Genomic DNA, 5,918 nt, shown 5'->3' on the forward strand with positions numbered 1-5,918 from the left:
TAGCAGAATGATATATATATATGTAGTTTTTCTATAACAGAAGGGATATATATGGATCCTTATATATATATAGTGTGTGTATATATATATATATATATAATAGAGGGGATATATATATTATATCCCCTCTGTTATATAAGATACATGTATATATTTCTCCATTTTATTGTATATATCTATCATATATGTATACATATGAAGATACAAATATATATGTGTATATATATAAATTTTTACTTTGATCTACTTCTTTCCCTATGTAAAAATAATGAACATATTTCTCTATTTCCTGAGATAAATTTTTCACTGCCATCTTTAGATACCTACAAATGAACATGAATGGCACAGTAGTATGATTTTATTCATGCTAATGTATAGAAATGACCCAATTATGATTCAAGTCAGTGTTTCGTTCTTCTCCATCCATTGCTTAAAAATACCTCCTTACTACCTTCATCACTCCCACCCATGAAACCTGAACTATGAGCTGAAAGAGGCACCAAAATGGTGCACAACATGATTGGCTTGAGCCAATTGTTGACGTAATTTACTTTTGGCTTCTGGACTTGCACCGTCCCACACAAACGTGTTACAGCTATTGTAGATGGGCGCTACTCCAGCTCAACAAGGAGTTGGAAGATCTGACGATACCAGCTCATGATGGACAGCTCTGGTGGAAGCCACTTGTTTTCTCAGTGAGGTTCTTCAGCTCTAGTAGGTCCCAGGAGTGAAACAGGAGCTACTTTTTAAGCAACTATAAAATAAACAAAATTTTACCAAAATTCTAAGAGTCTATGCTGAAAATATGTTGGGATTTTTCAGAGCTTCCATAGGCATCTTTTTCTACAACCACCTTACATGTAGTGCATCTTTCTAGAACAACCAGAGCACTGGCCACTCGTTTCTTTCCAGGTCTGATTAGTGTGATATCATCAGCATAGTCCATAAATGTCCTGCAGACTGTCTGGGACAATTGAGACCTTGCATATCACATGTCACAGAGGGAAGGAAAGTTAATAGGGGGCCCTGGGACATGGCAGTGAACTATAAACTCCCTTGTAAAAACAAACTCTACTCCTTTTTACTTATCAAGGCAGGTAAGAACATAATTGCATATTAGTAACTACAAAGTTCCTGAGCTATACTGATTTGTTTCAGTAAAGACATAAGATTTTATATAACAACTGTTACTATGGTTACCAGTTACTAAGTTTATGGCTTACCCTTACCTTTTATAGTCTAGTTTACCTTCTATCTGATTTCTGCTACACAGGGACACATGGTAGATATTGGGAACTTTAACTCTTGCCTACTTTAATTCTTTGAGGGAGCACTAACCATGAAATTTACACAAGATAGAATATAGATTGTAGTTTACTGTGATAGATAGGCCAAGCATTTTTTATATCCCTTTCTACAATAATGATCCTTGTTCTGAAATTCAGGGAAGACTTTTTGATGAAATGGCTACAGAGTGAACCCGTGAACCTACCTTACCACCCATGAGAGGAACCTTGGCCAGGCCTCCACTTACCATGGCCTCAGAGTCCCCACACTTACTGGGGGCCTTGGCAGTATCTCAGGCCTGGATATTTTCCTTCTTACAGTGTATGTACATACCCTGGTGAGTTACTGCAGATTTGAGGAAAATATTTGCAGGGTATCAGTCATGAGGTCGTGAGGACCTTACAAGGCCCTATCTCAAGGCCTCCTCTTTACATTTATGGGATCTGTATATGACAACTAGCTCAGATCAGAAAACAGTATGAGGGATCAGAATTTTACAGTACATGAAAGACACTCTCTCCCAAACCCCCCAAATAGTCTGCAACAAATAAACATAAGTGAATTTATTGCTTACTGAACAATAGCTGGTCATGGAAAACACTGTGTCTCCAAACAATGATTATAGGATTTGAGGAGGGAATTCAAGGATTGGCTAACATTCAGCCAAGAAAGCATTTAGGGATTGTGTGGTTTCCAGCCAAGGAAGCACACCTATAGGAGCAGCCTTGTTGATTATCTGGTTTTAAGAAGCATGGCCTGCTGCTGATTGGCTGACTTCAGAGGCTTGAGAACTGAGGCAAAGCTGTCACTCATTTAACTGGCTATAGCAGTAATTTTTTCATGGAATGGGCTCTAACTAAAGAAAATTTAATTTATTATATTATGTCATATATTAATTATATTATATGATAATATTATGTTATGTTATATTATATTATGTGTTATTTACATATATTTATAAAGTTTGTGATGGGAACTTTTATCCTCAAAGAGCAGACAAAAACCTTTGCTCACCATATGTTGATCTTTCTTTTTCTGATTTCATAAGCTAAAGTAGGCACTAGTTGCTGTGCATTTCTCTTGTCCCAGTGGCCTCTTAGGGACAGGTCGCTATAGCCAAGACACCTGGTTACACTGGTGCCTGGTATGTTAATTACACCCACTTTGTTTATCATTCATATCCACACTAGCATATTCAGTTCCATGACAGCACTTGTCACTGCCAAAGTTGGCCTCTACAGAAGAGTTACTACAGAAGTTCTCAGGTATACCAGTGGGCCCCCTCACCAAGTAATTTCTCAAAGCCTTATAAAACATCTTTCCTTTGGGCCCTTGCAAACTGTACAATCAAGTGGTAGTTCTCTACACTCGTGTAAAACTCTTTGTAGCCATGCTTATATCCTTGAGTCTTTTGACCCCTTCCTAAATATTTTCAAAGGTAGGGCAGATCTCCACATCATTTATTATGGCCATTGTCATTTCCAAGCTTTAGGGAGCCCATATCAGGAGTGCATCATACAAGCTTCAAATGTCTATGCTAGGATGCTAAGTTCTGAATCATAGGAGAATGCTTCCATGCCAGTTAATTCTCTGCTGTTCAGCTTTAGCATCCACCCCCATCCAGTCCAGCCCAGTCATTTCTGCTCTCCCAGGTCTTCTGCTAGTTCCTGCTGGAACACTGTAGGCAGCCATACAAATCTTTTGGTAGGAAATCAGCAACTAAATGTTCCCTCTCAAGAAACATTGAGCAATGGCCCTAGTTATTGGACTGGAAGTAGTGAAGGCAGATGAGGGTCTTGAGGAAGACAAGCATCATGTTATGAGACAACTATCTGAGGTAAATTCCTTTAGGAAGAATAGAAAGCTCTAGCAAGGAGGAAAATATGTCCTTTCTACTCATAGGTTCCAGCTAAAACAGTGTCTGAGAACTGGTGAGGCACTTTCACTCTAATGTTTCTATCCAGAGTCTCAAGGCCAACTTCTTTGTAAAGTCCTTGAATTAAGTGAAGAAATTGTTTGACATTTGTGGAGGCAGACAACTAGAAATGTTTAGAGTACAATAGGATGAGTTAGAGATGTGTAAGAGATTGAACATCTGAGGAGAAGAGAATATTATTGATGGTGAATTTTAAAAAATATTTTATTTATTTATTTTCAGAGAGAGGGGAAGGGAAGGAGAAAGGAAGGGAGAGAAACATCAATGTGTGGTTGCCTCTCATGTGTCCCCTACTGGGAACTGGCCTGCAACCCAGGCATGTGCCCTGACTGGGAATAGAACTGCAATCGCATGGTTCGCAGGCCTGTGTTCAATCCACTGAGCTACACCAGCCAGGGCTGATGGTGAAATTTTTGTGACTATAAAAATAAGTGTTTAAATTTTGAACAAAGGATGTATTTTAATGCCATGACAAACTGACCTTTTGGGGAGAAAAAACAGAAAAGAGAAAATAACAAGAAAGGCTTTAGCAATGGTAAGTGCTGAAGAAAGAGGAAGATCAAAGAGTTTGGCTCAGAAGCTCTGAGTTCGGATCATCTCAACTAGACTAGAATGGCAGGTAAAGCTATGAAGGGAACTTATAGGATGTGGAGCTTAAGTAGTATGCAAAAGTTTTGTAAAAAATAATTTAAATAATATCATAGGGAAGACATGAAATCATGGAGCTATAAACCTTAGAAATAGAAGCACTTCAAAAATAATTTATTGGCTCATTCATTCAAGGAATATGTACATATTAAACACTATGCTATGCTCAGGGCTTATAATGAATAATCAAGTCAACAAATCTCTTGCTATCATGAAAAATATGTAAGGTGGATAAGCGTTCATGTGCCATTTGTGCATTTCAGTAAACAAGTATGTATTGAGTATATTTCATATGAGTTAATTATTCATGATATTGTTATTGAGTGTCTACTATTTGATGGACTTTGCAATATTTTTGAGACAAAAAGAAGCCTAAGAATCACATTCCATTTTTGCATGATTCCTACTCTAGTATGAGATTGGTTTTGGAAAAAGTCTTGTTATGTTCTTCAAAGGAAAGGAAAAGGCCTTGCCTCTGTTTTCTATCTGGTATCACAAAACACGAGGAGATTTGACACTTTTTACTATTTGATGCTTTGTCCTAGCATATTGAAGTAGAAATTAAGTGGGACAGTTTCACAGGTGCCTGCCAGAAGATTGGGGGAAAGGATATATTAGAACTGGTGGGCTGGCATGAGACATTTTGTGATGTGGAAAAAAAAGAGAAAGAAAACCAAACAGGCCAAAAGTGTAGAATGCTTATCCAGAAGAACCCAGAGCTTGGAAAGCAGCTGTCCCAGGGATATGCTGTGCAACTTACAGAAGATTGGCTTTACAGAAGAAATATAGTAAGGAGCTTAAAAGTAGTCAGGATGAGCTGATTGACTCCATCATTCAACTTGACAAAGAAGAAGAGGATATGCACAGTACCATTCTAGTTCTTCAGCAACAACGGAAAGGCACAGGCCAGTGACTGGCCCAGTACCAACAGCAGCAGGTACAGGTACCCCAGCCCCAAGTACCAGCAGCCCTACATCTTCCCAGCCAGTAGTGCAGGCAGAGGCCTCAACTAAAGACTGCAGTCCACTGGCCGAAGGACCAAGTAATGGCAGTTCCTCCTGACAGAGGACTCTGGATTTCATAGGGAGGGAGATACAACCTCAGATGGTTTTTTTCTTCCCCAGGGAATGGTAGCAAGGCCTTCACCAGTTCAGAGAGAACTGGCAGAGGGAGTAGTTACATAAACCAACTCAGTGCTGGTTGAAAGTGTAGACTCCCCCAGGGGCAGTGAACACCCTCTCGCACCCGACTCAAATGGCATAGACTCTAATCATGACCCTCAAGAGAGGAAAACAGTGAATGGGAAAGGTAACTGAACTCGGGTTCCTGCCACCTTCGGAATGGCTTGGACTCGAGGGCAAATGTACAGGGTTCAGTTTTGTGATATTTTTCCAGCTAGTTTTATACAGTGGCATTTAATTTGAGAGAGGAAACTATCCAGAAAATTAACAAATTAATGCGTACTCTTGTCAGAATTAGCCTTTTTTGTGGGTATGGTTTTTTGTTTTGTTTTTCCTTTTTATTTTCTACTTTGCTTCAATAGCTCTGCCACTTTGGAAATTGTAGCAGTTAATTACTCTGTGGCTAAAAGGACACTTTGAGTAGGGTCAGGTTATTTTCATATGAGTTAATGTGAAGTTGTAAATGGAAATCTTTCCTTAAAGTATAATATGACGATGACTTTATAAATCAGCACCCACCTAGAACCTGTGCTGTGCAAGGGCATTGCTTCTCGTGCTGTCTCTGTCCTTACGCACCATTCAGTCCTGTTAGAGTAGATAGGGGACTATGACTGCCGAGACTGCCCAGGACAGTGGTTTTATCACTATCAACTGGAGTTGCTGGTGGAGTCTTATGGCAGTTTGAGTGTTAGAGGCAGGTTTTTTCCACCATTCATCTGTGCATTTTCTCCTTAGGTGACTGAATGTTTAAGAAACTTGTGTGCACAGTTACCCAGTTTTTATGATTTAATGCATATTTCTCTGTGATTCCAGTATATCTTCCCTGTACTGACCAAACATAAATATATTTACTGTAAAAAAGAACC

General features: G+C 39.1%; 1 pseudogene; it reads left to right on the forward strand.

Moving 5' to 3' along the window:
- The first annotated feature begins 3,037 nt into the window (after positions 1-3,037).
- On the forward strand, positions 3,038-5,255 carry LOC119034664 (pre-mRNA-splicing regulator WTAP-like; annotated as a pseudogene).
- The last annotated feature ends 663 nt before the right edge of the window (positions 5,256-5,918 follow it).

The sequence above is a fragment of the Artibeus jamaicensis genome, unplaced genomic scaffold (genome assembly GCF_021234435.1).
Source record: "Artibeus jamaicensis isolate MK-2021 breed Jamaican fruit bat unplaced genomic scaffold, CSHL_Jam_final contig_3126, whole genome shotgun sequence".
NCBI classification, from domain to species: domain Eukaryota; kingdom Metazoa; phylum Chordata; class Mammalia; order Chiroptera; family Phyllostomidae; genus Artibeus; species Artibeus jamaicensis.